Here is a 10997-nt window from a genome sequence, read left to right as displayed (position 1 = left end):
CAGGAACACATTAGACTTCTGTCAACCAAAGGACCAGGCAGGATTCCGTAAAGGCTACTCAACAATAGACCATATTCACACTATCAATCAGGTGATAGAGAAATGTGCGGAATATAACCAACCCATATATATAGCTTTCATTGATTACGAGAAAGCGTTTGATTCAGTCTAAACCTCAGCAGTCATGGAGGCATTACGGAATCAGGGTGTAGACGAGCCGTATGTAAATAGAGTGAAAGATATCTATAGCGGCTTCACAGCCACCGCAGTCCTCCATAAAGAAAGCAACAAAATCCCAATAAAGAAAGGCGTCAGGCAGGGAGATACGGTCTCTCCAATGCTATTAACAGCGTGTTTACAGGAGGTATTCAGAGACCTGGATTGGGAAGAATTGGGGATAAAAGTTAATGTAGAATACCTTAGTAACTTGCGATTCGCTGATGATATTGCCTTGTTTAGTAAAACAGGGGACCAATTGCAGTGCATGCTCGCTGACCTGGAGAGGAAAAGCAGAAGGGTGGGTCTAAAAATTAATCTGCAAAAAACTAATGTTTAACAGTCTCGGAAAAGAACAGCAGTTTAGGATAAGTAGCGAGGCACTGGAAGTGGTAAGGGAATACATCTATTTAGGGCAGGTAGTGACCGCGGATACGGATCATGAGACTGAAATAATCAGAAGAATAAGAATGAGCTGGGGTGCGTTTGGCAGGCATTCTCAAATTATGAGCACCAGGTTGCCATTATCCCTCAAGAGAAAAGTGCATAACAGCTGTGTCTTACCAGTACTCACCTACGGTGCAGAAACCTGGAGGCTTACTAAAAGGGTTCTACTTAAATTGAGGACGACGCAACGAGCTATGGAAAGAAGAATGATGAGTGTAACGTTAAGCGATAAGAAAAGAGCAGATTGGGTGAGGGAACAAACGCGAGTTAATGACATCTTAGTTGAAATCGAGAAAAAGAAATGGGCATGGGCAGGACATGTAACGAGGAGGGAAGATAACCGATGGTAATTAAGGGTTACGGACTGGATTCCAAGAGAAGGGAAGCGTAGCAGGGGGCGGCCCAAAAGTTAGGTGGGCGGATGAGATTAAGGAGTTTGCAGGGACAACATGGCCACAATTAGCACATGACAGGGGCAGTGGGAGAAGTATGGGAGAGGCCTTTGCCCTGCAGTAGGCGCAGCCAGGCTGATGATAATATGCGCTGAGCCGTGCTCCCTTCAGGGAAGCATAAATAGCACCTATCTCCTCTATACAAGCTCTCTCTTTATCTCTACCTCCGAGATATTCTGCGGCTGGTGCAAGTACTGGACGAGCCGAGATGGCCAGAGAGCCGAGTGTGCTGTCCTCCCGCGCGTCTATAGTGTTGGAGGTCGCGTAATCTCAAATTTCAGAGGTTCGTTGAAGTGAGGTGCAGCCTGAAGCATTCGTTCTGATAGCAAGTGTGTGCAGTCATCGAGTGAGATCTGTCCATGTTTGCCTGTGAGCTCGTGGCACCGTGCTTGCTAATTTATTAGTAGGCGAATGTTTACTGCAAGTATACGGCCTATGAAACTACGAAGCTTGATTCCTGTGGTTGTTTAATACATTGCTGTCGCTGTTAATGCTTCACCTGTCGGGTGAAATTTCGACTTTTTTGTTACTCATTAATACGAAGCAACAAACGATGAAGCTGAAGAAAACACAGGGGAATTTATTTATATTGTTGTTTAATTGAAATGTTGACATAATTAATAGAATAAAGGGAAATGGGAGTGGACAGAAAGATGACTTGTCGCATTTATTTATTTATTTATTTATTTATTTATTTATTTATTTATTTATTTATTTATTTATTTATTTATTTAACAATATTGTGAACCTTTGCACAGGCCCAAACACGAAGTCGATTGTAACAATGCACATGAGCATGGGAATAACAGGGAAAAGAAATAAAAATATATGAAAGAGAGAACTGCCATACAACAACACTGGCATTCAATACAACAAGAAAATTTCTTTGTTTCCCGTGAATCAAGGAGAAATACCAAAATGTGCTCAGAACAATTACAATATTAGTCGTATTACATTATTGTAGTTGTGACCGAGGGTTCAATAAAATATCACTCTTCGGCACAATGAAATATCTACATCTCGAATCATAAAGTAGCATAGCACACTTAGGGACCGAACCTACATCTCTGAGTGGCTAACACTCAGGGCTAACGTTTTACACAAATGCCCAAGAAAGATGGCAGGAATATGGCCGCCGCTGTAGCTTAAAGGGACACTAAAGGCAAATACATACGTAGCCGACGTGGACTGTTTAAATACCATTCCAGAAAGCTCGCAACGCTTGTTTCGTGACAAGAAAAGACTTGGTTTATGAGAAAATTACAATTAAAGGGTTCGAATGCCTTTTTCGTAATTTAAACCTCCCGCCACCCACCCGGAGGAGTGCTGACGTTGCATGCGCCATCACCACCATTTGGTGCCATAAAGTTCATATAAGTAACTCTGTGTCTGCTGCCGTCCGTGAGTAAAACGGCGCCCGACAGACGGCGGTACCGACCCATGACAGAATGACAGAGCGGTGAATTGGTCACTGCAGCTGTTTTTTAGTCAAGTGGCGTAGACCGCTCGGGCATCCCGTGACACCTCATGGAGGTTGAATTCTCTGCTACTTGCCTTTTGTGCCAGTTTCACGAGCCAGCGAAACCAGCACAGCACTACGCGATAACGAAACTACTGGAACGCGAAAGCGTGGGCGGCGCAGAGTCGAGCGAAAACGAAACCTTTCGACTGCCCGCGTCGTTGCCAAGGGTAATTTCAACGAGTTCTCTTTTTTTCTAGAAATGAAATAGAACTGGGGAAGTAGCATTTTATTTCGTCTTATAATACAATACAAGGATGTCTTTTTGCGACGAGCGGTCATCGGGCAAGTGCTTGAATGTTCTGGGGGAGTTCTGGGGAGTTCTGCGAGCGGCATCGACCGATACCAGCTGACCCCAGAGGTGCGTTTTTCTTTGCCACATTTCGCGACTACTTCTACTGCCGCCGTGCGAAGGATTGCTAGGCTTAGGCGTGTTCCGCGGACACTCGGCCCAACACCGTCGCACCGACAGCGGCCTGCCGTACATCCCGGCGGCTGCCGCTCGTCAGCTCCAAGATGGAGGCGCCCTCTCAAACAACAATGATCGTGGACAACCACATGTGCGTTCAAGTTCAAGGAAAAGAGATATCACCCGAGGAATACCACAGCGACGCCGGATGGACGCTCGCGGGGGAACGCATGTCGAGGCTGCGCCAGCGGATCCCCGCCAGCGGCAAGCCCGACGGACCCGGCGGGAGTCAAACAAGCACGAGGTCGAAATTCTACAAGAACGTCAGAGCCTCGGCCATCAAGGCAGCACGCATGCCAGCCATGCCACTAGAAGAAAGCAAGATAGTTGTTAGACCCAGAGGGGGACTGGACATCGTCAAAACCGGCACCACCACCATCGCTGCGGCCATACTCGCTGCGGCCAAGATCACGAGCGAGGAAAGCGCCGCGGACACCATCTGCCCCAACACACAACAGAACATCATGGTCGTAAGTACACCGAACGAAGACAACGCGGCAAGGTACGCTAATATCCAGGAAATATCTATTCAAGGCAAACCCTACGACGTCAGCGCATATCGCACGGCACCTCACGACACCGCAAAGGGCGTCATCAGAGGCATCCCCATCGACGCGAGCGCCAAAAAGCTCGATAGAAACATCGTCAACGAGAGGAACCCGCTAGCAGTGGCCGCAAAAAGGATTGGAAGCACGACCACTGTGATTGTGGTGTTCCAGGGGCCCAAGGTACCGAACTTCGTCCGATACGGAGTCACCCTGATACCGTGCCGCCTCTACAAGAAACAGATCGACGTCTGCCAGCAGTGCGGCCGAGTGGGACACCGCAAGGACGTGTGCCCGACCCCCACAATCAAGACGTGCCTGGCCTGCGGACTCGCGAACCCTACAGAAGACCATCGCTGTACCCCAAAATGTCAGTTGTGCGGAGACGAACACCCGACCGGAGACCGAACGTGCAAGGCGAAATACAAGATCCCCTACGTAGTGCGCAAGCGACAATGGGAGCGCCGACAGGCCGAACACCAGCTGCTGTCGGAGAGCGATTTCCCGCCACTCGACAAGCCGGCAGATGCGCGAAAGTCAAGGACCCCATCGGAAAACCGCGCGCCCAAATCCAGAGACAGCAGCTGCTGCAAGAGAAGCCTCAGCAGGAAAACATCACCATCACGTGAGCGAGTGAGCTGGGTCGACGCAGCGAAAGGAAACAATATAAGGAACGCGCGGAAAATCACCGACACCACGAAGAAATAAGATATGAATAAGGTGCGGAATAAGGTGCGGGAGGCAAATGAGATCCTAAGACAAGAAAACGCGGCGTTGCGAGCGACCATCAACAACCTCACGAAAGAGATCGCCGAGATCCGTCAGTTGCTGCTATGCAACAACGAGCCTCAACGGAGACCCACGCCAAGCACAGGCAAGACCGAGGAAACGACAACGAACATCCAGGAGAAAGCCATAGAGGAACCGGCACCGAAGAAGCGAGCCGTCGAGGCCACGCGCACGCAAACAGAAAACGACCGCATCGACAGCCTCGAAGCGAAATTCGAAGCGACATTCAGCAAGCTCGAACAGCTAATCACGACAAACATCGCAGCAGTGACAGCACTGAAACAAACAATAGAGACCTACCAAGCCGAGAACAGGAACAGAGTCGCCTGCATCGAAATGACCCTACAGCCGATGGTAAGCCACCCGACGTTTGCGCCCCTCTTCACGCAACATCCACCCAGCCAGGGAGCCCCGTACACGCCGACGCAATCATGGCCGCCAACGCAACACCAGCAGCAGCAGGTGTAACCGCGTGGCAGTGGAACTGTCGCGGCTTCGGAAGGAAGAAGGCAGTCATCCAACAGCACATCGTACATGCCGCGCGCAAGCCAGACGTTATACTACTACAAGAAACACTAACCGACGCACCGTCCCTCCCCGGCTACAGAGTGCAGAAGGGACGGCCCGACGGCAGAGGCCTGTGCACCCTGGTCAGGAAGGGACTCACGTTCGTCGAATATGAGCTGCAAAGCAATATCAAGATCGAGCACACACTCACCGAAATCATCCCGGGCAAGAAGATAAAAGGAAGCATATTTCTGCTCAACGTCTACAGCAACCCATCTCAGAGAAAACAGAGATTCAAGACATTACTGCACAGAGCCAGCAACGCAGCGGGCCGCAACACGCTGATCGCGTGCGGAGACTTCAACGTGATGAACCCTGCCTGGGGCTACAACAAGTACACAGCAAAGGGCCGCGACCTGTACCAAGACGCCACGGAACTCGACTTCACCCTCATCACGGACCCGACACATCCGACGAGAATTGGTAACTCCGTGTCCCGGGACACCACTCCGGACCTCACGTTCGTCAGGAACGGGGCGCGATCACCTGGAGAAGCACAGGGATCGACCTAGGCAGCGACCACACCATCGTAGAAATCGGCATACCGGAACACAACGACACCAGCATCAAAACACACAGATGGATAGACTGGGATGCCTTTCGAGACGCCAGAAGCCAGAAGAGCGACGGTGACGACGAGATCGAAGACATCGACTCGTGGACGGCCGAAATCACCAAGAGCGTACGCGACGCGACCAAAGAGATTGAAACGGGCGCGAAGATCGACAAAGTAGACAGCCGGCTTGCGCATCTCATCGAGGCCAAGCAGTCGATATTCAATCGCTGGAAGAAACAACGGCTTAACCGCAGATTGAGAAAGAAGGTGGCGGAGCTGAACCGAGCGATTGAGGATCACTGCCGCGCTCTCTGCACGCAACAGTGGAACGAGATCTGCAACGTGGCAGACGGGCAGATGCATAGCGGGAAGACGTGGAACGTACTGCGGCACCTGCTCGACGAAACCAAGACCAAGTCGCACCAAAGGGACAGACTCGCCAGGCTCATACATCGGGCGGTCTCAGCACACGGCGTCGACGAAGTCACCAGGCGCATTAACGACAAATAGCTGCCGACTACACCTACCGAACAACACGCGCCGTACAGCGGCCTGCCTAACGCGAAGCTCGATCGTGACATCGACGTCGAGGAGGTACGCGCGGCCCTGCACGACCTCAACAGCCGGTCGGCAGCCGGCCCGGACCTCGTCACGAACAAGGCGCTCAAGAACCTCGATGACGGCTCGATTGAAAAGCTCGCAAAATACTACAAGTGCTGGAGAGCGGGCGCGCTGCCAAAGCTGTGGAAGACAGCCAAGACCATCCTGATCCCCAAGCCGGGGAAGCCACCGGACACGGATAACCTCCGGCCCATCTCGCTCACGTCCTGCGTGGGCAAGGTGCTGGAGCACGTCCTGCTCAACAGGTGGCAAGACTACCTGGAACGAGAAGGGCTGTACCCGGCCACTTTGATCGGCTTCAGACAGCACCTCAGCACGCAGGACGCGATGCTGCAGCTCAAACACCAAATCATCGATGATGGCGGCAGCGCCCGCGACAACAAAGCCATCCTAGGGCTCGACCTGCAGAGCACCTTCGATAAGGTGAAACACTCGGCGATTCTGTCCCAAGTCTCCAAGCTCAACATGGGAGAAAGATCCTACAACTACATCAAGGACTTCCTCACGGACAGGACCGTCGAGCTACGAGCAGGCGACCTACAGACGCAAGAGAAGAAGCTCGGGAGCACCGGCACACCGCAGGGATCGGTCATTTCACCGATGCTGTTCAACCTGGTAATGATCGGAGTGGCCGAAAAGCTCGGGCGCATCGAAGACGTCAGGCACACCATCTACGCGGACGATATCACGATGTGGGTGACCGGTGGCAGCGACGCCCACATCGAGGGCGCGCTGCAAGCCGCCGTCGACGCAATAGAAGACCAGCTGGAAGGCACCGGACTGAGATGTTCGCCGAGCAAATCGGAGCTTCTCATACTCCCACCTACCAAAAACAGCAGAGGCAAGACCAGACAACGCGAAAACGAAAAAATCAGAATCGTCACCAAATCCGGCAACGTGATCCCCGAGGTCGGCAAAATTAGGATCCTAGGCATGGTCATCGAAAAGCACGGAAGAAACGGCGAAACCATCACCCGTCTCAAGGCAAAGGCAGCCAACGCGATTCGACTCCTCAAACGAATCACTTTCCGAAAGGCTGGCATGAGAGAGGAGAGCCTAATTAGGCTCGTCCAATCCTTCGTCATCAGCCACGTCGCGTACGTTGCAGCCTACCACAGATGGCTGCAACACGAACGAAACAAAATCAACGTGCTCATCAGGAGAGCGTACAAGACGGCGCTGGGCCTGTTCGAGTCCACAAGCACGACCCGCTTGTTACAACTCGGGCTACACAATACGCTCGAAGAAATAGCCGAAGCGCAACGGACCTCTCAACTGGAGCGGCTGTCCATGACCAAAGCCGGGAGGAAGATACTGGACGATCTGGGAATTAGACGCTCGAACGAGGTGGAGATGAAGCTCCCCATCCCCGAAGAGGTCCGACGCCAGACCAGAATCGACCCCATACCGAAGAACATGAATCCCGAGTTCAACAAGGGAAGAAGAGCGGCGAGGGCCAAGGCTCTCATCGACCAGCATGCCAACGACGAACACGCGCGGTACGTGGACGCGGCCGAATACCAACGGAACGCCTTCGCAGCGGTCGTCACAGAGGCGTCAACCGGCGCCACGAGGACGGCAGCGAGCGTGAGAAGCGCCGGAGCGGAACAAGCAGAGGAGGTAACCATCGCCCTGGCCATCGCCGACGCAGACTGCCACACGGTGCTGAGTGACTCACGACAGGCGGTGCGAAACTTCGCCAAAGGGCAAATCTGCAGGCAGGCTGAGCGCGTACTGCGAGCGGTAAAACTAGAAGAACGAAAAGTACGACTCAAGTTGTTCCCGGCGCACGCGGGCGACGCGTCGGAACGCAATGAGAACCATAATGAGACGGCACACGCAGCGGCGCGAGCGCTAACCAACCGCACCCCGGCGACAGACCGTCCGACGTGGTTCGGAACCAAGGACCGCATGACGGATTACAATGAAATCACGAAGGCCTACCGCCTGGCTCGCAGGACTCTCCCACCCCCGCACCCGAGACTGAGTCGAGCGGAGGTGGTAGTACTGAGACAGCTCCAGACCGGATCGCTACCGAGCCCGAAACTGATGAATCGCATGTACCCCGAGACATATCCGACAGATATGTGCAGAGTCTGTCGGAGGGAGACCGCAGACTACACGCACATCTTGTGGGACTGCATTAAATATCCAGAAGACGCTAAATCAAGAACACTCCCACCGCGGCTCGAGGCAGCCGCGAAGAGCTACGACCGAGACGATCAGCTCTGGGCCGTCCAGCAGGTCCTCGAGGCGCTCGAAAGGCACGGACCCAGCGAGCCGGCAACGGCGAGCGGAGACCCGCGCCGAGTAACGGCAACTTCGAGGATGACGTAGGCCCTCGTCGGGGCGCGCGAGCGCTCATGGATGGATGGATGGAAAAACTTTATTTTCGTCAGAACGCATGTGCGGACGATTCCGTGCTAGATGGCCATCAGCTCATGGCTGACGGCGACCTGGGTGGCCCACTCCACGGCCCTGGTCTGGACGACCGGGTCTGAGCTGGCCAACACGGCCTCCCACTGCTCGAGAGAAGGATCACGCATAATATCCGCCGGTGGCGGCGCTATGCTACAGCTAGCTCCATAATATGTGGTCATAGGTGGCCAGTTCCTGGCACCATTTGCATTCCGGCTGAACGTCCGGGTAGATCTTGTTTAACACGTATGGGTTATAGAAAGATCTCGTCTGCAATCTTCGCCAGACGCTTTCCTGCGCCTTCACCAATTGCTTGTCCGGTGGAGGGTAAATTCTCCGCTCAAGTTCGTAATGGTTGGTAATGTCGTGAAAGGACACCAGCCCATCTCTCGTGGACCTCCCCGGAACGTCCGGCTCACCTGCTCGGCTGACGAAACCTCGAGCATTCATGTGAGCCGCCTCGTTCCTAGGGTTCCCAGAGTGTGCCGGTACCCAGACAATTTCCACCTCCGTAGTCCCTCGCCCCGTGGCCCGATTTAGTAATCCTGCCGCTGTGACAGAGATTCTGCCCCTCGCCAAATTTCGGATGGCTGTTTTAGAGTCGCTGAAAATCAGGTCAGCTTCAGTATTACCTATAGCTAGCGCTATCGCCGCCTCCTCTGCAGTTTCTGAAGAGCGGGTTTTGACTGATCCAGAGGTGACTAAGCGTCCCCGCCCGTCCACCACCGCAACTGCAAATGCGTCCTTGTTCTTATACTCGGCGACATCTACGTAGACTGCCCCGTTGTACTTCCCGTACTTAGCATGTAAAGCTCTGGCTCTTGCTTTCCTACGGTTCTCGTGATGTATCCGATGCATATTTTTAGGCAAAGGTTTTATGTACAAGCCCTTGTGCATTTCTCGCTTCACCTGAATTTTCATGTCCCCGGCTGGAGGATCAACTCCAATGCCGATCTTCTCCAATATATCCCTCCCTACTCTCGTTTTGGAAAGTCTACTGAGTTGCATCGCCAAGTGTGCCTCCCGCAGTTCTTCCAAGGTGTTGTGCACCCCTAATCCCAGCAGCCTTTCGGTAGAAGTATTGTTAGGCAACCCAAGGGCCGCCTTATACGCCTGTCTAATCATAGCTTCCACCTTGCCTTTCTCCGTCGCGTCCATCTTCATATAAGGCGTCGCATACACGATTCTACTGAGCACAAACGCCTGTACCAGCTTACACAAGTCCTTTTCCTTGACGCCTTGCTTACGATTGGCGATTCTCCTGATAAGTCTCACGGTAGCATTGACCGTACTTTTGAGCCTTTCCAAGGCCTCCCTATTCTTCCTGTTAGTCTGCAGATACAGACCCAGGATCCTGCTCGTTTGGACCTCAGCGACCGGTGCACCCCCCACTTTCACCTTCAGCGGTGGTGGCGGCACATAGAGCCTCGCATGTATCCCTCTTGGTTCATCCCTAAGCACAAAAAGCTCGGACTTGGGCTGAGAGCACGAGAGTCCTGCCTCCCCCGCTAGCTCCTCCACAATATCCACTGCCTGTTGTAAAGTTTCCTCCATTTGTGCGTCGCTTCCCCTTGTTACCCATAGAGTAATGTCATCCGCATAAAATGTATGTTTAAGTCCCGATATCCTTGCCAGCCTGGGCGGTATCTTGATCAAGGCGAGATTAAACAAGAACGGCGATAAAACCGACCCTTGTGGTGTCCCCCTGGCCCCCAACGGGAAAGGATCCGATTTAAATTCTCCGACTACAATCTCCGCAGTCCTATCCTCCAGAAATGATCTGATGTATCGGAAGGTTCTACCCCCCGGTCCTATGTCCGATAGGTTCCTTAATAGTATTGCCTCATGGGTGACATTGTCAAAGGCCTTTGTGAGGTCGAGCCCCAAGATAGCCTTGGTGCCCGTGCCGTACCCAGGATCAACCACGTCCTTTTTGAGCTGTATCATGACGTCCTGCGTTGATAAATTAGCCCTGAAGCCAATCATCGTTTTAGGTATGAACTCCTTGTCCTCCACATAACCCTGAAGCCTGTTGAGGACCACATGCTCCATCAATTTGGCCAAGCAGGACGTCAGTTACATTTATTCCTAAACCAGGGAAGAAGATCTGTATTGAGAATCTTCGACCCATCTCGCGAGCGCTCAACTGCAGGCATAAATAAAGTTTCTCCAATCCAATCCAATCCAATCTGGGGAAGTCTCTAATGATGTCCTGCATTTACCTCAATTTCTCGATTATTGAGGCCCTGTTTGCGATAATATTAGATATTTTTGAGCACTAATCTATCGCTTTAGCTTGAGTTAATATTTGCCTTTAGTGTCCATTTAGCTGTTAAACCATCGCACGCGTAATGCGGCAGATTAAGTTTAATTGGTCCCCGCCTGCGGCAAGTTATAT

The 10997-nt window shown here is 52.5% G+C and overlaps 1 pseudogene; it reads left to right on the top strand.

Annotated features, from left to right (window-relative positions):
• Window positions 1-3192: 3192 nt before the first annotated feature.
• LOC140217241 (uncharacterized) lies at window positions 3193-10022 on the top strand (annotated as a pseudogene).
• Window positions 10023-10997: the final 975 nt, after the last annotated feature.

Source organism: Dermacentor andersoni, chromosome 4 (assembly GCF_023375885.2).
Source record: "Dermacentor andersoni chromosome 4, qqDerAnde1_hic_scaffold, whole genome shotgun sequence".
Lineage (NCBI taxonomy): Eukaryota > Metazoa > Arthropoda > Arachnida > Ixodida > Ixodidae > Dermacentor > Dermacentor andersoni.
Note: the sequence above shows the minus strand (reverse complement) of the source record. Positions and strands in the feature narration are given on the sequence as shown.